The 23,432-nt window shown below is 42.6% G+C and overlaps 1 long non-coding RNA gene and 1 pseudogene across 1 annotated transcript; both read right to left on the reverse strand.

Annotated features, from left to right (window-relative positions):
- Positions 1 to 477: 477 nt before the first annotated feature.
- On the reverse strand, positions 478 to 3,425 carry LOC149125246 (palmitoyltransferase ZDHHC5 pseudogene; annotated as a pseudogene).
- Positions 3,426 to 8,954: 5,529 nt separating this feature from the next.
- Positions 8,955 to 15,292, reverse strand: LOC149125247 (uncharacterized). Its single transcript, XR_016236804.1, has 3 exons — positions 12,763 to 15,292; positions 10,693 to 10,781; positions 8,955 to 9,833 (listed from the first exon to the last, which is right to left on the reverse strand). It is a non-coding gene; the product is annotated as an uncharacterized LOC149125247 (long non-coding RNA).
- Between the last annotated feature and the right edge of the window lie 8,140 nt (positions 15,293 to 23,432).

Below are 23,432 nucleotides of genomic sequence, written 5' to 3' on the forward strand. Positions count from 1 at the left end.
TAGAACCCAGGTATCTCCTCTGCCCAGCACCATTCTAAGGTGGGCTGAGGGGTAACCCCCAGGGGATATCTGGAGGGGCCTAGGCCTGCCACTCCTTTCCTCTGTCCTGTTTTTGGCATGTGATGAAAAATATTGCATTTTGGATTTTTCTCTTCTGTCCTTGCACTTTAAAATCACCTTAACTGTAGGCTAGGGGAAGCTCTGAGGGGCTCACTTAAGAAAGCCACCCAACCCCTCTCTCCCAAGAAAGGGGGGATTTTCTAATAGTGTTTTGAATTAGGCCAGATGCTTTTCCTGATCCCCCTCCTACCACCACCACCAATGTCATGGAGCTCTGACCCCTTTCCTGGGAAGCTAAATGCCAATAAGCCTAGAAAACAAACTCTCCACAAGTCCTTTCCTCTTCTAACCAAGAGCTCAGACTCCTCTCTCCCCAGGTTTCTTTCCTGATCACTTAGCAGCAACAGGGGGTTCTACTACTTCCTTAGTTGGTAACAGACAAGAGAGGGACCATGGGGGGAAAGGAAGACTCTGGTGTCTCCCCTCTTTTCCTGCTGGTCTGAGGACCAGGAAAAGTAAGACCCTCCTTCTTTTACATATCCCTCCCTCATTTTCCCATCCCAAGATAGATATATAATTTCTTTGATATTTATACACACACCTGGTAACACAGAAGATTAAAAAATAGGATCTGTAACAATAATAAAAAATTATTTCTGGTTTAAAAATGATCTGGTTCCCTCCAGGGCAAGCAATTGCACAAATGTCCACTGAGTCTGGTCCAGGGATTAGGGAAGGAAGGTCTTAAAAGGTAAAAGGGGAGAGCTACTACCCCAGCCTCAGGGCCCCAACTCTCCAACTCCCCAACTCGGTTGCATTTTATAAAACACTCATCCTCTGGGAATCGGGGTTTTAAAACATGTCCATGCAGGGGAAGGGAGCCCCTTGAGGGAAGAAAGGTGGTCACCTGAGGCCCTTTGGTCTAGACACAGTGGTGTGGGGAAGGGGAGGTGCTGACGGCTCACACCATATCTCAGGTGGTACCACCCACTCAGGACAGTTTCTTGACTCCTCCCCTTGTGGGACAAGGGGAGGCTGAGCTGATGCTCTTGGGTTGCTGTTGGATTTGCTGTGGGCGTTATTGAGCTGTACTTCATCTTCAGGCATCAGCAGTGGCTGCAAGGCCACTTCCTCTATCTCAGAGACACCAGGTGGGGATTCTTGGCTGCTGTAAGATGTTTAACAGCCCAGATATGGGGTGGTTGGACCTGGTTCAGGGGACCCTAGTCCCTGGCCCCTTAGGCTTTCTGCCTTCCCCAAATGGGGGACAGCTGGGCGTCCAAGTGGAGTCTTGCTCGGTGGTGATCTCTTCGGATCAGCTAAGGAGGAAGCCCTATGAGGGCATGCCTGAGCCAGGTGTTGACTGAATGCCTGAGTCTCCCAAGCCTGGCTCTTCCTCATGGACTGGGAGCTGGGTGACTGGTGCAGCAGCTTCTCTCATTCCTGGAGGGAGGCCACAGATTGTCATAACGGACTGGTGAGGGCTCTCATGTTGGCACCAAATGTGCATACCTCTCGGCTTCCTGTTGCTGGGCCAGGAATACTGACAGGAAGGGAGAGGTGTAGCTGAAAGCTGGGTCTGGCTCAGGCTTCCGTTGCATGTCTGATTGGCCAGGCTCTTACAGGAGGTGGAAGTGGTGCCTTCTGAACGCATGGACTGCAACTCGTCCAGTACAAAACCTGTTCTCTGGGCTGACTTGAGGCTGGAGGAACGAGAGCCACTGGAAAGTGGATCGAAGTGAAAGCTTTTGCCAAAGGTGGGAGAACAGAAGCTCTTGGGTTCCAAGCTGGGCTCTGAGTGGTAACTGGGATGACGGCTGCTCTCTGCAGTTGAGGTTGGCTTCCTCAAACTGTCCCCATGACTAACTTGGTGCTGGAGGAATGAGGCAGGGCAGCTGATGTACTGCTGCTACTGTAACCCGGCTGACACTTGTACATGGTTGGTGTGGGGGGCTGTCCTTGCCCCAAAAGTTGCTATCTCCATTAGTAGCCAGGCAAAGGTGTGTTCGCAGTCCCATGCAGCTGCTCAGGTCTGGCATAGGAGAAGGCCGGGGTTTGGCATTTGCAGACTGGCTCTCTGTTGTTTCCAAGCTTTCCTTAGTCTTAGTTCCCCTAAGCTCTCCCTGGATGCCATTATCCATGATCTTCACAGTAATCTGACACTTCTGGCTGAAGGAAGGGAGGTCTGATTACAATTGTCTTCTCTTTCTTTGGTCTTCCCAAATATCTGGGTGCTGGGGAATTGCAAAGTGCATTGTTACAGCAGCCATTGGTGAAGGGGCTCATGCCTCCCCGGAATTTACCCATAACCTGTTCATTGGCTGTGCGTCCCCAGGCCACCAGCACCACATGAAACCCTGTGAGGCCAGCTACAGGGATGAAGAATAAGCCAGCAACACACTTCACTGCCATTGTGACAGTGTGCAGACCCCCGAGAGCTCCTCTATGTGGCAGAGGACATAAAGGAGGCCAAAGCCAAATATACCCATAGAGTGGGCTGTCAAGGAAAGGAGGAAGAGGAAGAAACAATGCTCGTTCTGGCAGCCAATACAGTTGTTCACCCAGGGGCAGGGATGATCAAATTCCTCCACACAATTATCACAGACACTGTGTGGGAACGCCGAGGAGGACAGTAGCAGCGGCAGCTGGCACATCCTTTCATGCACACCTGGATGCCATTGATCTCCACTGTTTTGTCAAGGGAGCTCGAAAATCTTCCTTGTCCTCATCTTCCTCAGCTTGAGGGAAAATGCCTGGGTCCATGAAGGTGGCCCTACTGAAATTGGCCAGAACAAAGGGAAACATAAATGCATTGTAGATGGGCACTGCAGGTGACATATTCAGGCTTAGTTCTGGACACGTACAAGCAAAGAAGAGTGTTGTAGCTCCCACTAAGAAGATAGCAGCTGCTGAGGTCAGGATGTGTTTCTGGGTCTGAATGTCTATCCAGACTCTGCGGGCATGTTGGAGCTCTGAAGGGACATCTAACCTACTGCATAGCCCAGGCCCACACAGAGGCAGAATGGATAAGACAATGGGATAAGGGAACCAACAGAGAAGAGTACAGAAAAACAAACAAACAAACAAAAAAACAAACAAAAAAATTTCAGGGAAACCAAAAATTTAGAATTATCATCCTTCCACATCCACAAACAAAACTGAAGGTCAAAATATCTCAAACGAAGGAAAGCATATGGGAGGGGGAAAGGAGATTGCAAGTGATAAATAACCACAACTTGGGGGCTGGCGCCGTGGTGTAGCAAGTAAAGCCGCTGCTTGTAGTGCCGGCCTCCTATATGGACACCAGCTCGAGCCCTGGATGCTCCATTTCTGATCCAGCTCTCTGCTATGGCCTGGGAAATCAGTAGAAGATGGCCCAAGTCCTTGAACCAGCAGATGGAAGACTTCTCTCTCTCTCTCTCTGCCTCTCCTCTGTGTAACTTTCAAATAAATATACAATGACTCATTTAGGACTGAGGTCTTGCATGCGGAGTAAGTGTACAACAACTCCTGCTCTAATTTAACAATTGAATCTCTTATGTATGATGTCAGTGATCACCCAAGACTCTTGCCATGAGTTGCCCAGGCTAAGGAAGCCTTTTGAGACCACAGTCTTTGTCAGTATTTAGGCAAAGCCAAAGGCAAAATGGAAGTTCTGTCCTCCCTTCAAAGAAAACTACATTCTTCTTGGATGGCTCCTTCTTTCTGCTGGGGTTTCATTCATGGCAATCCTTCATGTAGGACTTTTTTTATTTTTGCCACAGTGTCTTAGAATTCAATGCCTGAAATGTTTTCATGGGCTTTTCAACCATACAAGAATGCTTTAAGGGCTCATTCTGAGGTCACTGTGCTATATAAAATGATTGTCATTCCATGAGTCTGCTGTATGAACTGCTTTCCAACTCAACATGTCTTAAAATGCAATGTCTGGTCTTACTCTAAGTCTCTTTTTTATTGTTTTTTAAATATTCATTTATTTGAAAGACAGAGTTACAAAGAGAGAAAGAGACAGAGAGATCTTCCAGTGGCTGGTTCAGTCCTCAAACGGCTGCAACAGCCAGAGCTGGACCCATCCAATGTCAAAAGCCAGGAGCTTCTTCCAGGTCCCCCAAGTGGTTCCAGAGTCCCAGTACTTGGGCCATCCTCTGCTCATTTCCTGGGTGCATTAGCAGCAAGATGGATCAGAAGTGGAGCATCTGGGACTCAAACCCATGCCCATATAGGATACTGGCAAGGCAAGCAGTGGCTTTACCCTCTACACCAAAGTGCCAGCCACATGCACACAAATCTTAATCAGTGACTATCCCTGGTTTTAAACTGGAAGTTTTCTGGCAGAAAAATCACTAATTTCTCTGGTTTCATTTGAGGTACAGAAATACTAGCATGTTGCTTTTATTAATGCTGTAGAATGGTTATATACCTGCAAGGTAAAGCTATGCAAAAACTGGCTGTGTAACCCTTCTATTTATATATAAGATTGCTACAGCAAAACCCAGAACTAGCAAGTTTTTTTCTTAAAGAAATGCCTATGGTGGCTGATGTTGTGGTGTAGCAAGTAAAATTGCCAACTATGACCCCAGCATCCCATATGAGTACTGCTTTCAGTCTTGGCTGCTCCACTTCCAATCCAACACCTTGCTAATGGCCTTGGAAGATGACTCATTATTTGTGGCCCTGGCTGATGCAGCCACCTGGGGAAGTGAACCAGCAGATGGAAGATATCTCTCTCTCTCTCTGTGTTAACTATTAAGTAAGCAAATGAGTAAGTAAAAGAAATGCCTCCAACCTCCTCTCCTTTCATCCTAAAAATACCCCCACATTACCCCACAAATTTCATGAAGCAGTCTAACCAATCACTGTCCCTTTTCCCTAAGGATGGAGAAGTAACAAAAAATAAAAACATCTAAAATGAAACCCCTATAAAACAAAAGCAGGACCAAGCATCTCCTCTGTCTCCCTTAGACCAAGGCGTCCTTATCCATATTGTACCAAAAATAATTCACTGAATTGAGGGAGTGATACAGCTGGCCTGCACACAAGAAGTCACTTTTCTGCAACAGATAGAAGCCTGCTGGCCAATATTGTCTGGATGGGTTTATTTAGGGGAGTTCCACATCTAGGTAAGGAAACATCCCAGTCTGGGGCAGCAAATAACTACCAATTGTATGTAAACTCCCAGATTCACTGACGCGCACCTGAACACCATTACACTTCCCTAAAGAATATAGCATCTTCAACTAGGAAGATGAAGGTCAAAAGCATCACGAACCAATCAGGAACCTGGACACAAGCTGAACATGCATCTGTCACCTCTAATTTCAATCTATAAGAATCTTTGCCTCTAACTTCCTGGGGAGCCCTGGAGTTAAGTTCCTTGATCTGGTCTTTAAAATAAATGCTTCTTTACTCCACCACACCAAAGCCAGTGATTGGCTTACTGTGTGTTGGGCAAGTATATACAGGTTTTAGGGGTTCTACAGCAACACCACCAACCAGATTGGAGGTATATCCTGCAATAGGGGCAGAGATGGGACTTGAACCCAGGCATGCTGACATAAAAGATACGCTTCTCAAGGAGTGCTCCAATCATTATGCCAAATCCCATTCCCTTACATTTTTAAACTAATTTTTTCTTTGAATTCCAGAAAGACTGAAGGACACAGCAGAGATCACCCATCTGCTGGTTCAGTCCCTAAATGTCCACAATAGTTGGGGCTTAGAGGTCAAAGTGAGGTGCCAAGAACTCAGAACTCATTCTAGGTGTCTCTCATGGATGGCAGTTGGGCCATCTTCTGTTGCTTTTCCAGGTGCATTAACAGGGAGCAGAATTGAAAGTGGAACAGCTGGGATAGGAACCAGCTCCTATATGGGATGCCAGTGCTCCAGGTGGTGGCTTACCCACTATACCACAGCATCAGCCATGATTATATTGCACACCTCTGCTTTTGAAAATATTTAGAAATAATTTGAAGCTGCAAATTACTGATTTGGACTTGTGCTGTGGTGCACCAGCCTGTAGCATCTGCATCCCATATGGGAGCCTGGCTGCTCCACTTCCAATCCAGCTCCCTGGCAATGCACCTTGGAAAGTAGCGGGGGATGGCCAAGTCCTTGTGCCTCCACACTGATGTAGGAGATCCAGGACAAACTCTTGACTTTGGATTAGCTCAACTCTGGCAACTGTCATTTTGTGAGTGAGCCAGTGCATAAAAGACACAGCTATCTTTCTAGCTATCGCTCTCCCTACCTCTTTCTGTACCTATTTCCAATAAAATAAATAGAAAAAAAATACAGTGTGGCTTTGGGGGGCCACTACTCAACACTCCCTCCCCAGATTTAAAAAGTCAGTGATAGAGAATTAATGAAGGCATTAGTTTAGGAGCTCACATCTTTTCCTCTTGCCTCAGACTAAAACCAGCAGTGAGTGCTCCCCAAGTCTGTACTGCAAAATCCTGATAAATTTGTTATCACACTTTCATTATCTGCCAATCTCTGAATCTGTGTTGGGATTTCTTCTCCCAAACACTCTGGGATACATATAAAAACAACATAGCCCAGTGCAACTTCATCTGATTAAAACACTCAGTGATGGATAATTGACTTTATATGAAAAAAATAAATAAGCCACCCAGGAACATCTTAGTAAATGATTGCTTCTCTGTTGCTAGTTAAGAGAAACTCCCAGGGAATAAGCACTTGGCATGGTAGTTGAAGACCCACATTCCATACTGTGCTGTCTGTCTCAAGTCCCAGTACTGATTCTGTTCCAGCTCCCTGCACATGCACAACCACGGAAGCAGCAAGCTCAATAGTTGTCTCTCTGCCACCAATATGGGAGATCAGATGAATGACCAGCTTCTGATTTGGCCTGGCCAGTTCCAGCCCATGCAAAATCACTATCTCTCCCTCTTTCTCTGCTTATGTGTATGTGTCTGTCTCTCTTTGCCTTTCAAATAAAAATTTTTTAAAAATGAGAAACATCCTAGACTGCAACAAGGCTCATGTGCAGGATCATTTCCTCCATGTGGAAACGGCCCCAAGTCTTCCAGAAGTTGCAACGGTGCTTCCTTAGCACAGTCTTGAAGGAAAAATGTTCTTGTGTTTACTGTAGGCACAGCACCTAGACCACCTGGTGGATTAAGAATGCGCACCATAGGAGGCCTCTTGGGTGAGTTCAGGATCAAACTCATTGTTCAGTGGCTCCTTGCTGCCCTCTGCTGGACTTCTGATGCAACTAATACATTTTTTGTTAGACACTGACAAACTGCTTACAGACCACCCTACACAATGAACAATAGCAGAGTTGAAGTGATCCCAGTTTTCCATTTTAGCACTTAAAAAGCTATAGAAATTGAGAGGGATCATATTCATAACCTGTTTTAACTGCATCCTATTTTTATGTTTCATTTTCATTTCCTATCATCTTGCATTTTTTACTTTCACTTGTTATCTATTTTCTATAGCTCTCTATTTAGGAATATGTTGCTATTTTCCATATATATGTGCACTTCTCAAAGGTCCTTCTGTTATTGACACTCAAGATAAATCCCTGTGGTCATAGAACATTCATTGTTTTATTTGTATCTTTTCAGTTTATTTAGGTTCTTTTGTGACCTAGCAAAAGTTCTTCTGCAGGGTATTACATGTGCACTTGAACAGCAAGTGTATTCTCTTGTCCAACTATACTGTCAAGTTCTTTCATGATGTTCATATTTCCTATATCCTTTCCAATATATTGCAAGCTACTTTGCAAACTTCTTTCCATTACTGAAAATGGCAAATACATGTGCCCTAATACTAGTTGACAACTCTACTTCTCCCTTTTTGTCTCTCTGTGACTCTGCTTTCAAATAAATCTTAAAAGCATCCCTAAAGAATAACATTGAAATTTTCATTGCAAGTGCATTGGTTTGATTTTATCTTCTGTAATTTTTCTGAGTTCTAACATTTGTAATGGACTCATTAGGGTTTTTTGACATTTGAAATTCCAAAAGAGGGGAGGGATGGATGGACAGAGAGCAGCCACGTGTTGGTTCATGCCCCGAATGATCACAGTAGCTGGGGATGAGTTAAGTCAAAGCTAGGATCTGAGAGTTCAATCTAAGTTTCTCATGTGAGGGAAAGGGACGACTTGAAGCATCAACCCCCTGCTGTCTCTGTTAATGATACACATGCCATGTAACAGACAACTAATTCTACTACGTTCTTATTTTTATCAGTTTGCTCTCTTTCTTGCCTAATAGCTCTAGTTTGAAGTTCCACTGCTACAACAAAAGAAATGATGAGGGCAGGGATCCTTATCTCCTTGATATTAGAGGAGACAACTGAATACCGTGAGCAGTGATCTAGCTATGGCCTGGATCATGCTGATGTGTAGTTTTCTATACCCAGTCTGTTTATTACACCACATCTATTTCTTTGTGTGATGCAAGGCAATGTCTTGTGCTAAGCTCTGTCACATCTCAATTATCCCCTTGTGGGTCTATAGTAACTCAATACAGACATTGACCAATTGACCATCAAGGTTGTGGTGAGGGAAACATTCCCCAGCTGGAGGCAAGATAGAGTAAAATTGCAGTGATGCTTCAGTGATCCCAGCATCTCATATGGTTAAGGTCCTGGCTACTCCACTTCTGGTGCTACTCCCTGCTACGGCTCCTAAAAAAGAAGTGGAAGATGGCCCAAGTTCTTGGATCTCTGCCACCCAAGTAGAGACGTGGATGGAGTCCCAGTCTCCTGGCTTTGGCCTGGCCCTACACAGCTGTTTCAGACATTTGGGGAGTGAATTGCTGAAGCTGACATGAGGTGATATTTTGAATGAAATTAGGTCATTGTTAGTCCCTCCTCAGCTTACAAATAGCCTACTAAATTATGTTTCACCATTAAGAGACTCATTGTACCATATGCAATTGTGTATTAAAACAGACAGCTTGGCAAATAGCATAAACTTAAACAGAAATACCATTAGTTTTAACAATCCTCTACTAAGGTATATAAATGAAAGACATAGAACCCGTATAATGAAGAGCTGCCTATATTCTCATGTGTATTACACATTACTCAGAATGTTAGATGTAAAAACAGTGGATATATCTGCCTACACATGAATAGACTTGAAATGTGCCACATAAACACAATGGGGTTCCACTGAGCCTTCCATAGTGAAATTCTGTCACTTTTGACAATTTATGTGAATATAGAGATTATATGTGAAGTGACAAACCCAGAAGGACACAAAAGGACAAATATTATCTCACTAAAAATCTAGAATGCATGTTAGAGAGAAGAATGGTGGAGTAAGGATAAAGGGGACACATTGGTAAATATGCACAAAGTTTCCCCTAGACACCGTGAATGAAATTATAATGCTGCATTTCATATTTCAAGTTTCTTGTAGAGGTTTTCAAATGTTCTCACCATAATACATGAGGTGAAGAATGTGAATAATTCTGGGCCAGTGTCGTGGCTCAATATGCTAACCCTCCACCTTGCGGCGCTGGCACACCGGGTTCTAGTCCCAGTCGTGGTGCTGGATTCTGTCCCGGTTGCCCCTCTTCCAGGCCAGCTCTCTGCTGTGGCCAGGGAGCGCAGTGGAGGATGGTCCAGGTGCTTGGGCCCTGCACCCCATGGGAGACCAGGATAAGTACCTGGCTCCTGCCTTTGGATCAGCGTGGTGTGCTGGCCACCACACACTGCCTGCGGTGACCATTGGAGGGTGAACCAATGGCAAAAGAAGACCTTTCTCTCTGTCTCTCTCTCACTGTCCACTCTGCCTGTCAAAAAAAAAAAAAAAAGAGAATGTGAATAATTCTCATTTGAAAATCCCAGAATTAACATTCATCAAATGATCACATCATACCCTAAAGTATCTACAACTATTTTTCAGTTGAATATTTATAAAGGCAAATATTATCAGGTCACACTAAAAAAAAAAAAAAAAAAAAAAAGAACAATATAATCTGTATAGGATTAAAACTTTTTTAAAAAACTTTTTTGTATTAATACAAAGAGAAATGTTCCATGCATTCCATAGCAGGATAAAACTTGAGGGGCCAGCACTGTGGCATAGCTATAATTCTAACATTTGAAGCTAAAAAAATTTTTTCAGAGAAAACTCAAGCCAAAACAAGAAAGCAGAAGAAATAAACAGTAAAATGGAGAAGGTGGAGACAGGAAGGGGTAATTCTCCCCATCTTCATGTAGGAAAGAAGCAGTGCTGTGATGCTAGCATGTGGCAAGGATGCCTCCCCACCAAGACCCTACAATCTCTGAACCTTGCTCTCAACCACCATACTCACATATGGATCCTCTTTGGACTCTGCTGATGCCTCTGGGACAGTCACACAACCCCTGCTGTGCATGTAAGCCAAGCCCAGGAAGAGCCAGTTCAGATTTACCACCCACATGCTCTTGTCTGTTGGCTGGCAGGGTGAAAACCCTGCAGAGTTTACTACATACCAATTGTAAGAAGGCGGCATGTTTGAATATCCTGGGGATTTTGTATTTTTACCTGGGTCAGAGACAAAGGATTGTGCTGCTTAATGCTGAACACAGTTGCTCCATCAGCAAAATGATTTCCTTCTTTTGCCTGGAAATGCAGGGGCTACACAAGCGGTACAGATAATATTAAACCTTTTAAAGTGTCCAGCTCCTGCTGCTCCTCCAGGGTGAAGTCCACAGTCCACACTTGTAACAGTGCATTTCTCCAGATGGTATCAGCTCTGGGTCACAAAGAAGGGTGACAGGGAGTTCATTCTTCTATTTATGTCTATCTTGCCTCTTATAAGTGCCACAGCAGATTAAGCTACCATCTGAACCCACAGCATCCCACATGAACACCAATATGAGCCACACCTACTCCATTTCTTATCCACTCCCTGTGAATAAATGTGGAAAACCAGTGGAAGATGGCCGAAGTACTTAGACTTCTGCCATCCACCTGGGAAACTTGGAAGAAGTTCTGGGCAGGTACTGGCCCAACCCCAGCCATTGTAACAATTTGGGGACAACCAGCAGATGGGACATCTATCTCTTTCTCTCTCTCTGTAACTCTCTTTCAAATAAATAAATAAGTAGTAAATAAAACTTTTTTGGATCATCAGGTTACACTTCACAGAAAAGACATATCTCTTCATCAATGTGTCCTCATGAATATAAAATTGCAAAACACACTGGCAAAAAAACAAAGAAAAAACTAGACCAAGTGATGGGAACTACAAATGCACCATATCTAGGTGAGTGGTCCTGGACTGTGAGGAGAAAAAAACAGTAAACATGTTCAAAGAAGTGTTAACTGAATGAATCACTGTTTTTGTAAATTATTTATAAACAAAAGTATACTTATAAGCTTTTTCATATTTCTTCCAAAAATCAATGTAATTGCTATTGTTTACATGAAAGATATTGTGTATGTCCTCAAACAGGGCACATAAACTTGGAAAGTTATCTTAGAAGATTTGCATTTTTTTAAAGATTTTATTGGAGCTGGCACTGTGGTACAGTGGGTTAAAGCCCCAGCCTGCAGTGCCAGCATCCCATACAGGCAACAGTTTGAGTCCCGGCTGCTCTACTGCCAACCCAGCTTCTGCTGTGGCCTAGGAAAACAGTGGGAGATGGCACAAGTGCTTGGGCCCCTGTACCCATGTGTGAGACCCAAAAGAAACTCTTGGCTCCTGGCTTTGGTTCAGCTCAACTCTGGCTGTTGCAGACATTTCAGGAGTGAACCAGTGGAAGGAAGACCTCTCTCTCTCTGGCTCTACCTCTATCTGTAACTCTATCTTTCAAATAAATAAAAATAAATATTTAAAAATAACAGATAAAAGGGACAAGATTTTATTGATTTATTTGAGAGGTACAACTACAGACACAGAGAGGGAGGGATAGAAAATATTTCTTCCATCTGCTGGTTCACTCCCCAAATGGCCTCAATGGCCAGAGTTGAGTCACTCAGAAGCCAGGAGCCAGGAGCTCCTTCAAAGTCTCCCACATGGGTGCCAGAGCCCAAGCACTTGGGCCATCTTACACTATGTTCCCAGGCCACAAGCAGAGAGCTGGATCAGAAGGTGAGCAGTCAGGACACAAACGGGTACCCATATTGGATGCTGGTGCAACATCACCAGCCCCCAGAAGATTTGAATTTAAGAGTCAACATCTGGAAGGAGAATGAAGAAATAGAGAGGAAGAATTGGAGAAGACATGATGACCAACCATTAGACATAGAGTAGTCAGAATACTGAAGAAAAAGACAGGAAGCGTGAACACAATTCGGTACTAATTGGTTATGCAGAGGGTTGAAAGTGGAGTTCAATTCCATGATGTGTACATGAAAGACTGTGTGGACACTGGCACAGGAAGTTGAAATTGGGAAAAAAATCAACAAGAATATGATGCAAAGAAGTGAGACTGGTACCCATATGGGATGCTGGCACTACAGGCCATAGCTTAACTTCTATTCCTGGTTGCTCCTCTTCCAGTCCAGCTCTCTGCTGTGGCCTGGGAAGGCAGTGGAGGATGGCGCAAGTGCTTGGGTGCCTGCACCTGCATGGGAGACCAGGAAGAAGCACCTGGCTCCTGGCTTCAGATCAGCGTAGTGCCGGCTGTGCCAGCATTTTTGGGGGTGAACCAACAGAAGGAAGACCTTTCTCTGTGACTCTCCCTCTCACTGTATATAACTTTGTCAAATAATTTTTTTTAAAAAGATACCTGTGGGAGAAGAGACATTCCAGCATGTGATGACCAGGGACCACTCATCTTCAGTGTTGTTTCTTGTGAGAGGATCTTACACCCCCATTCCTATACTTAAAATCACAGAAAATCACTGTTCTTTATCATCCAGCCACAATGACCATCAGTAGACACCATTCTATCAGCCTGAGGTCAAAATGACAGCTGATGCACAGCTTAAATGTGGAAGACTTGAAGAAACTGAGTCATTGGTTACCTGAGAAAGCCATTAAAAGGCCATTAGCTGTAGTAGATGGCACTCATAAATAGATGGCACTGCAAGTCCATGGGTTATATCTCTGGAATTTTTAATAAATAGTGCTTAACACAAATACAGAGAAAAGGGACTGGCGTGTGGCACAGCAGGTTAATGCCTTGGCCTGAAGTGCCAGCATCCCATATGGTGCAGTTTCTAGTCCTGACTTCTCCTCTTCTGATCCAGATCTCCGTTATGGCCTGGGAAAGCAGTAGAGGATGGCCCAAGTCCTTGGGCCCCTGCAGCCACGTGGGATACCCAGAAGAAGCTCCTGGCTCCCAGCTTCAGAATGGTACAGCTCTGGCCATTGCAGCCATCTGGGGAGTGAACCATTGGATGGAAGACCTCTCTCTCTGCCTCTCTTCTCTCTGTAACTCTGTCTTTCAAATAAGTAAAATAAATCTTTACAAAAAAGAAATTAAAAAAATAAAGTTTTGGATCAAGACACAGAAATAAATAAATCTTAAAAAATACAGAAAAAAGCTAAAATGGAATCCAAAGATCACATCAAATGTACAAAAACTTGACAAGTACATGAAGTATATGATTTATAATTTTGAGTGAGAAAATTCCATAACATTGTACTAAACACTAGATGAATAAAATAACAGAAATTTAGTTTCTCATAGTTTCACACTATGCTGCCTGAAGTTTTGATTTCTTCTGAGGACATTCTCTTGTTTCAAGATCATCAAATTTCCAACATAACCTTTGGGATCTAGTCTGTTTCTCCTCCCATCTCTAGGGACTCTCTTTCAAAATCAGATTGGAGGGGCCAGCGCTGTGGCACAGTAGGTTAATCCTCCATGCCTGCAGTGCTGGCATCCCATATGGATGCCGGTTCGAGTGCCAGGTGCTCCTCTTCCAATCCAGCTCTCTGCTATGGCCTGGGAAAGCAGTAGAAGATGGCCAAAATGCTTGGGCTCCTGCACCCACATGGGAGACTGGGAAAAAGTTCCTGGCTCATGGCTTCAGATCGGCACAGCTTCAGCCATTGTGGCCATTTGGGGAGTGAACCAATGGAAGGAAGATCTTTCTCTGTCTCTCCCTCTCACTGTCTATAACTCTATCTCTCAAATAAATAAATAAATAATTTTTTATATATCAGATTGGATTAGGTCGGGATATAAGATAACACTCAGATGTCAATAGCCTCTGTATACACAGACAATACCACAGCTGACATAGAACTTCTAACATCAATCCCATTCACAATAGATACAAGAACAATCAACTACCTTGGAGTAAATTTAAGCAATGTCAAAGATCTCTGTGATGAGAAATACAAAATATTAAAGAAAGAAATGAGACAAAAAATGAAAAATTGTTCATGTTCATGGAGTTAGAATCAATATCAAACTCCAAACTACTGAAAACAATTTAAAGATTCAATACACCAAGATTCAATATACTGATTCAATATACCAAGGACATTCTTCTCAGATATAGAAAAGGATGCTGAAATTCATATGGAAACAGAAGAGTCCCTGAATAGCTAAAGCAATCTTATACAACAAAAACAAAGCTGGAGGCTTATTTGAGAGGTAGAGTTGCAGACAGTGAGAGGGAGGGAGAGAGGTCTTCCATCCACTGCTTCACTACCCAATTGTTCACAATGACCTGAGCTGGGCCAATCTGAAGTCAGGAGCCTGGAGGTTCTTCTAAGTCTCCTATGTGAACACAGGAAGGAGCTCAAGCACTTGGGCCATCCTCTACTGCACTCCCAGGCTATAGCAGAGAGCTGCATTGGAAGAGGAGCAGCCAGGACTTCAACTGGTGCCCACATGGGATTCCAGCACTGCAGGTGGAGAATCACCCACTGTATCACAGCACTGCCCCCAGGTTTCAAGATATACTATAGTACAGTAATCAAAATAGCCTAGTACTTGTACAAAAACAGATGGATAGACCAATGGAACAGAATATAAATGCAGAAATCAATCCTGGAGAGGATAGTCTCTTAAACACATAGTGCTGGGAAAACTGGATTTCCTCATGCAGAAGTATGAAGCAATACTCCTACTTTACACCTTACAAAAATACACTCAAAATGGATTAAAATGGATAAAAGATTTAAATAACAACCTGATACCAAATTATTAGAGAAAGTTGGGGTGACCCTGCAAGACATTGGCATAGAAAAAGACTACTTGGAAAAGACCGCAGAGGCACAAGCAATCAAAGCCAAAATTGACAAATGGGATCACATCAAATTGAGAAGCTTCTGTACTGAAAAAAAAAAAAAAAAAAAAAAAAAAAAACAGTTAGCAAAGTGAAGGGCCAACTGACAAACTGGGAGAAATGATTTGCAAACTATGCAACTGATAAAGAATTAATAACCAGAATATATAAAGGCTCAAGAAATTCCACAACAGCAAAACGAAAAAACCAGTGCAGAAATGGGCAAAGGAGTTACATACATAGTTTTAAAAAGAAATCCAAATAGCCAACAGATACATGAGAAAATGCTCAGGATCACCATTCAACAGAGAAATGTAAATCAAAACCACAAGGAAGTTTTACCTCACCCCCGTTAGAATGGCATTCACGTAGAAATCAAACAAATGCTGGCAAAGATGTGTGGAAAACTTAACCCTGATCCACTGTTTGTGGGAATATAAACTGGTAAAGACACCATGGAAGACAGTATGGAGATACCTCAAAACATCGTACTTAGTGAATAAGCCAGTCTAAAAAGGACAAAAACCATATATTCTCCCTGATCTGTGATAACTAATAGCACACCTAAAGGTAACCTATAGAAATGAAATTGACACTTTGAGAAGCAATGACTTTGAACAGTCCTTGTCTTGACTATTGAGGAACAATTTTTTCACATTATCTGCTGAACTCTTTACTTAGTATAGAGTTACTCATATGTGTATAAAGTTAATTGAAAATAGATCTTAGTAAAAAATAGGAATGAGAATAGGCGAGGAAGAAGAGTGTAGGTGGGAGGGTGGCTATGGTGGGAAGAGTCACTATGTTCTTAAAGTTGTAATTATGAAATGCATGAAGTTTGTCTTCCTTAAATAAAAGGTTTCTAAGGAAAAAAGATATGAAAGGAATATTCCAGAAAAATTTTCATTTTGATGATTTGGGTCAAGGCTACTTGGTAGCAATATTTAAAAGCACAGAATGAATGATGCATTTTTCATCTTATTTATTTTTAATTGTTTACTTTTTTGTTTTAAAAGACATAGTTTTGGAGAGAGAGCAGAAGGCAGTGGAAGATCTTCCATCTGTTGCTCTACTCCCCAAGTGGCTGTAACAGCCAAAACTGGGCCAGACTGAAACCAGGAGCCAGAAGCTTCATCTGGGTCTCACACATGGGTGACAGGTGCCCAAGCACTTGGACCACCTTCTGCTGCTTTCACAGGTGCCCTAAGCAGGGAGCTGGATTGGAAGTGGAGCAACCAAGAAACAAACCAGAACCCATAGGGATACTTGAATCCCAGGCAGCTGTTTAACCCAATATACTGCAATGTCACAATTTTTGTAAATTTAGACACTAGAAGTGAGTGTGGACAACTCAAGAAATTAAGCTTCTGCAACTTAAGTGAGAGGCTAGGACTATATTCCTGGCTCTCTGTTATGACCCTGTCTCAGTCCTGGTTGTTGTGGGTGTGAATCAATGGATTGAAGGTGTTTGTCTCTGTCTCTCTCTCTCTCCCTTTCTCTCTCATTCCATAACACAGAGTAGGCTAAGCCTCCACCCATGGTGCCAGCATCCCATATGGGCACCAATTTGTGTTCCAGATGCTCTTCTTCTTTTTTAAATATTTATTTGAAAGTAGAGTTGCAGAGAGAGAGCCAGAGACAGAGAGAAAGGTCTTGCATCTGCTGGTTCACTCCCAAAATGGCTGCAATAGCTGGAGCTGGGCAGATACAAAGCCAGAAGCCAGGAGCATCCTCCAGGTCTCCCACTTGGGTGCAGGGGCCCAAAGAGTTGGACCATCCTCAACTACTTTCCCAAGCCATAGCAAAGGGCTGGATTGGAAGTGGACCAACTGGGACTCAAATCAGTGCCTATATGGGATGCCAACACCACAGGCAGAGGCTTAACCAACTATGCCACAGCAAGGGCCCCAGATGCTCTTCTTTGGATCCAGCTCTCTGTTTTTGTCCTGGGAAAGCAGTGGAAGATAGCCCAAGTCCTTGGGCCCCTAAACCCACCTGAGAGACCCAGAGGAAGCTCCTGGCTCTTAGCTTTGGATCAGCCCATCTCCAACTATTTTTGCCATTTGGAGACTGAACCAGTGGATAAAAAATTTGTATGTCTCTCCTCTCCCTGTAACTATGCCCACCAAATAAATAAATAAAATCTTTTTTTTAAAAAAAGTCTCTATGTATTTCCATCTACTTCTCATTCTCTCTCAAGTATATAAATACTTTAAGATGGCAAAAGATTGGCCGGCACCATGGCTCTCTAGGCTAATCCTCCACCTGCAGCACTGGCACACCAGGTTCCAGTCCCGGTCAGAGCACCAGATTCTGTCCCGGTTGCTCCTCTTCCAGTCCAGCTCTCTGCTGTGGCCCGGGAGTGCAGTGGAGGATGGCCCAAGTCCTTGGGCCCTGCACCCACATGGGAGACCAGGAGACGCACCTGGCTCCTGGCTTCAGATCAGCATGGTGTGCCAGCTGTAGCACGCCAGCCGCGGCGGCCATTGGAGGGTGAACCAATGGTAAAGGAAGACCTTTCTCTCTGTCTCTCTCTCACTGTCCACTCTGCCTGTCAAAGAAAAAAAAGATGGCAAAAGATTCAAGTCAAAAACTAGAGAATTGTCTTGGGCTCTGACTATAGTTTATGCCATTGATAAATGGAATAATTTGACTGAAACATAACTTTGTGGAGTCTGAAGTAATCCTGCATTTGTACACTCACTGTGATAAAACTATGGAGAGTTATTTAAGAACCTGCAATAGATTCTATCCTCTACACATTTTCTGATCTAATCCATGAAGCAAGTTCAGCCTCCAAAAAGCTTTTAAAGACACTCTACTTTAATTATTAAAAATATTATCTTTTTAATTTTTTCTGATGGTAGCAAATTCTTGCCAAAGTTTGAATTCAAACCATGTAAAAAGTCTTGTAGCTATGGCAATAAAAAAAATTAAGACCAAAGTGAATTCAGCTCAGATGGCTTTAAATCTTGAAACCATTATTACTTTATCTTATATGAATCCTGATTCTGAATTATATTTCTTTATGCTTTTCCAATTTATTTAAAATATCTCATAAAACTCTTAACATACAATGTGAAAGAAGCTGAGGAATAAATAACCTACCAACAATATATTTATTTTTGTCGGTCTTGGCCACATGTAGATGTCTCTAGAATCTTACCTGCAAAAGAAATTGCTTAGAAGGAGGGGTCAGACAAAGTCTAGATTCTTCCTAGATTCTACTGTGCTAATCAAGAGCATGAAGGAAATGTATATAGAAAAATGGGCATATTGGCTCAGTGACAAAAATGAAGTAGCCTCCCTGTGGGGGAATATAATCTTTACACATGGGAAAAACAGAAAAGATGCCAAAAGAGCACACACAAGTCTACCAATCACTTTGATTAAACATAAACTATTGTTAGACTTACTAAAATATTAATTTATTACCAATTATGTAAAAAAAATCATTGTCAGGGGCTGTCACTGTGGAGTGGTGGGTAAAGCCACCTCCTACAGTGTGGGCATCCATATGGGCACCAATTTGAGTCCCAGCTACTCTACTTCTGGTCTAGCTCTCTGCTATGGACTGGGAAAGCAGTGGATGAACACCTAAGTCCTTGGGCCCCGTGCACTCACATGGCAGACCTGTAAGAAGCTCCAGGCTACTGGCTTCAGATCAGCCCAGCCCAGCCATTGAGGACATGTGGGAGTGAACCAGCAGCTGGAAGGCCTCTCTCTCTTTTCCTCTGTCTCTGTAACTCAGCCTTTCAAATAAATAAATCGTATAGAAATAATTTATGTTCATCACTATTGTTCAAATAAGTAGCAGTACACCAAAAAAATTATGATTTCACTAGAATCTATATTACATAGAAAATTACTCAGGCAGTACTGTTTTCCTTAAAACATCTCTTGCTTTTTTTATGTATCTCAAATTCCTTAAAAGTATCCAGCTTGAAAATTAGTTTTTGGCCACAACTATATGTATAGGAAAAATTGACAGAATCTACTAGCACAGCTTTCTGCAACTTCCATGTGACACTCCTCCCTGTATCCAAATCTTAACATAATTCTCCACCACACAGACCCCTGACATTTTCCAGTTCACTTGTTCTAGCCCATGAGATGACCATAAGTATGATATCAACATAGTTTGTAAAGTATTTTACAGTTGGGAGTGTGCCTTCTTGTACAGTAATCACATGGAGAACCCTGAGACTTACCTGATGGACACCTGGGGCCTAGGCCATAGGCTGTGCAAATCAGACATTGGAAGGGAAGGCATTATGATGCAGTAGGCTTACCTACTTCTCTGGACATACCACATCACAGAGTGCCTGGTTTGTGTCCTGGCTATTCCACACCTCCAACTCAACTTCCTGCAAGTGGTTTTTTTTTGTTTGTTTGTTTGTTTTAAAAACTATTTATTTATTTGTTTCAAAGGCAGAGCTACAGAGAAGCAGAGGCAGAGAGTGAGAGGCCTTCCACCTGCTGGTTCACTCCCCAAATGGCCATAATGGCCAGAGCTAAACAGATCCAAAATCAGGAGCCAGGAGCTTCTTCCAGGTCTCCCATGAAGGTGCAGGGGTCCAAGGACTTGAACTATCTTCTACTGCTTTCTCAGGCCACAGCAGAGAGCTGGATTGGAAGTGGGCAGCCAGGACTGGAACCAGTGCCCATGGGATGCTGGCACTGCAGGTCGTGACTTTCCTATTACAGCACAGCACCAGCTCAAAAGTGTTCTCTTGAGGCAACAGATCATGGCTCAAAAACTTGGTTTCCTGCCATCTGAATGGGAAACCCACATAGAGTTCCTACCTCCTGGCTTTCATAGATATAACACTCGCTATTGTGGGCTTTTGCAGAGTGATCCAGTGGATGGAGGACCTTTTTCTCTGACTTTCAAATAAACAAATCAGTAGAAAATTATCGGTATGCGATATGGAACAGTGGGTCTCTACCACCACTGGTTAAAGCCAGAGTTGCTCCACTTCCAATCCAGTTCCCTACTAATGCACCTGGGAAAATACCTGAAGACAGTCCAACTACTAGGACCATTTCTATCCACCTGGGAAACCTGGATCGAGTTCCTGTTTTCTGGCTTTGGCCTGGTCCAGTCCTAGCCACTGACACCATTTGAAGAGTGAACCAGCAGAAGATATTAGATAGAAAGATAGATCTGTCTCTCCCTGTCTCTCTATGAATCTGCCTTTCAAATGAACAAATAAATAAATAAAATTTAAAAAATATATTGGTGTGAGTTAAGCAATCCTGAAGGCAGCAGACTCAATTAAAGCAGTAGACAACTAAAACAGGTGATTTGTGATTCCAGGTGCCAGCAGCATATGGATGGCCTAGCAGAGGCCACCCCAAAATGCTTACTAAGAATTACAAATGAAATGGTTGAATTTTATACCTGCACAATTTTTCTCCATTTTGAGTGCAAGAGCCCAGAATCTTGGACCATCTTCCTGTTTTTTCTCAGAATATTAGCAAGGGGCTGGATCAAAATTGGGGCAGCCAGGACATTAACTGGTGCCATATAGGATGCCAGAGTCACAGGCAGTGGCTTCACCTGCTATGCCTCAACACAAGCTGCAAAACTGTTTTAATCTTATACATCTATTTGAGCACTCTACTGTGATTTATTTGTATTTTACAAACCAGCAAGCAGTAAAAGCATGAATTGTTCACATGTTAAGTAATGGAAAATATATTCACATTAAATTTTGTAGCATGTAAGTAGCTGATACTAAGTGTGAAAAACTTGTATAATGCTCACATTTGGATACACAATTCATAGAGATTATTAGGGAAAAAGTATAACCATGAACAAGGAAAAGTCTTCCAAAACAGTGTGTGTTCCAAATCAACTGTGGTTTCTGAAATGGGTCTCAAAATACAACTTTTAATATAAATGTGGCGAATTAAATAACCCTACTCAAAAATAAATAAATAAACCAGAGTTTGTGACATCTACAAATCATTTGATATTTGTCAATGCACTTCACCATAGCTCTAGATATCAAATATGACAAACTACATTTCACATTAATTGGAAAACAATAAATTTTTTAAAAAAATCATAGTAGACAAGACACACACCCTGGTATTTGATGTGAGCCTCCCAATCAGCAGATTAAACTGATGCAGCACAATCCCTGCCCCACAGCTCCTGGTTTTGATTTAGCCCAGACTCAGTTGTGAGCCTTGGAGGATGAAAGCACTGTATCTGTTTGTGTCTCTGCCTAAAAGATATAAAAGAATAAATGAAAGAAATGTACTACTCCACTCATAAGCAGGATGCAGCTACAGAAGAGATGTTGACTCTAAGCCCCTCAACATCCCTTAGGATTAAGAGAATGGGGTCTGAGGGGAGAATGTTGTAGGCAGGCATATAGAATAAAATTGATTCGGTGTGTGAGCTAAAAGACCACACTTTCACCATGCCCCTGTGTGACCTCATACCCCTACTTGGCCACACCTGTGTATCCACAGGCCAATCAGGTTAATTAACCTCTCCCCTTTGGAAGCGGAATAAAAGTCTGGGACATGGTGTCCTTCTCTCTCCTTTCCTTGGCCTTTTGCCAGTATGGGGCTTGCTGCGGCCCTGCACCTCCAGGGCTCATGGACTTTGGGCCACCCACCCCATGCTTCCTGGCCTAGATGTTCCTCCATGTGGCTGGTTCCTAGTACTCAGCATGAATTCAGATTTGCTTCTCTCCTGTAGATAGGGTTCTCACTCTCCCATGCATTTCTTTCACTAAATAAAAGCTTAAAAATGTGAAAAAAAATTTGGCTGTCTTCTGCTCTTTTCCCTATTTCTAAACGTTGCAACACAAGCAACTGCAAATGTGCTGCATTAAAATAGATTTGCTTACTGTGGACATTGCATGGAGGTTTGAGGGTAAGAAATGCCACTTGTGATAACGTCATTGCATACTGGAGTGCCTTGCTGGAGCCTGCTTGTCCTACCTGATCCATCTTCCTGCTAATGTTCATCCTTAGATGATGATTCAAGTACTTGAGTCCCCCCTCAGAAACATGGTAGCTGCAAATGCAGTTTTTGGATGCTGGATTTAGCCTGTCCTAGCCACAGCTGCTGCAGGCCCCTGGGCAGTGAGCCAGCAGATGAGAAGGTCTTTCTGTCTCTGCCTTTCAAATAAATGAAAATAAATAAGACATTAAAGAAAAATGACAGCAAAAGAGAACAATTAAAATATCCTATTTTAATGAATTCTACTATATAAATTATCATGTTCAATGTGGATTATCTAAATATACCAATTAAAAGAGATTGAAACAGCCAAAATAAAACCAAGACCAAACTATGTGTGATCTATAAGAAAACTATTTTAAATATAAAGACGCAAAAAGATGATCTGACTCTGAGTTAATTAAAGAAAAAATTGGATGCCAGCATTATAGCGCTGTATCAAGATTAACTTCCTACTTATGATGCTGGCATCCAGCAGAGTATCAAATATCAGCTGCTCTGTTTTCAGTTGAGCTCCCTTCTAATGTCTAGGAAAACAGTGATGATTTTCCTAGTACCTGGCTCCTGCCACCCATGTGGGAAACCCAAATGGAGCTCAGGTATCCTCCAGATGAAGAGTTAGGGTCCTGGCTTAGGCCCAGCCCAGCCCAATCCAGCCCATTGCAGCCATTTGCAGAGTGAACCAGAGGATGGAAGATCTCTTTCTCTGTCACTCTCCCATTCAAATAAATATTTAAGAAAGAATAAATTTCACTTGCATATGAAATGTGAAAGATCTGCATTACAACATGGTGACTCCACCATCATCAAAAACAACTACATGATAGAATGCATATGGTGGTGAGGTTTATTTCACTTCTACACACATATTTATCACCACTAATGTGTTAAATTATTCCATTTTTTTCAAGTGAAAATATATAAGTACATTAAGAGTAGGATAAACACAAAGATAGCTTCAGTTCTGATTAGGATTTAGGTAAGAAAATTTTAAGTGTTACACAATGAAACTGAAGGCAGTTTTCCAAAAGGATAGTACACTGTTTCCTTAGCATCAATCTGTGCAAAGTAAAATCCATACAACTGAACGGGCATTACAGATACATCAGTGGTTATCAGTACAAATAAATATAAAAGTGGAAATACCAAGTCACTGGAAACTGGTATTTAGTAATGAATAATCAGAGATGCCAGTTACTACTAGATGGAATAAGGAAATAAGGTCAT

Source organism: Oryctolagus cuniculus, chromosome 7 (genome assembly GCF_051225735.1).
Source record: "Oryctolagus cuniculus isolate XC-2025 breed Fujian yellow rabbit chromosome 7, ASM5122573v1, whole genome shotgun sequence".
Lineage (NCBI taxonomy): Eukaryota > Metazoa > Chordata > Mammalia > Lagomorpha > Leporidae > Oryctolagus > Oryctolagus cuniculus.